The sequence below is a fragment of the Crocuta crocuta genome, unplaced genomic scaffold (assembly GCF_008692635.1).
Source record: "Crocuta crocuta isolate KB4526 unplaced genomic scaffold, BGI_CrCroc_1.0 scaffold68, whole genome shotgun sequence".
Taxonomy (NCBI): Eukaryota; Metazoa; Chordata; class Mammalia; order Carnivora; family Hyaenidae; genus Crocuta; species Crocuta crocuta.
Window position 1 is genome coordinate 2,694,335 of NW_027532426.1, and position 299 is coordinate 2,694,633.

The 299-nt window shown below is 64.9% G+C and overlaps 1 protein-coding gene across 1 annotated transcript in view; it reads left to right on the top strand.

Moving 5' to 3' along the window:
* The first annotated feature begins 6 nt into the window (after window positions 1–6).
* The window catches only part of NEUROD2 (neuronal differentiation 2), a 2,835-nt gene continuing 2,542 nt past the window's right edge, over window positions 7–299 (top strand). The window contains 1 exon segment of the mRNA XM_077779272.1: window positions 7–17. The gene's annotated coding sequence lies outside the window, so the exon portion shown is untranslated.

The window sequence follows — 299 nt, forward strand, 5'->3', positions numbered from 1 at the left end:
CTTGACTCCTCTCCGAGGTAAGTTGTCCGAAAGGCAGCTAGATCTGACCCGCCGGTTGCGGGGGGGTGGGGAGGGCGGCTGCTTGGGCCGACAAGAGGGTCTCTAAATCCCCCCTTCCTGGGACGATGCCCCTTCGTAGGGTGGGCATCGGAGGCGCCCAGGGTTCCCTCTCCCCTAGGGGCTGCAGCTCAGGGGGCTATGGAGGGAGGCGTCTCTGCCTGCCATGGGCTTGGGGAGAAAAGCAAGATCATGGTGGGGGGGAATGAAGAGGCTGAGATGGGGACCCCCCCCCCGCTCAT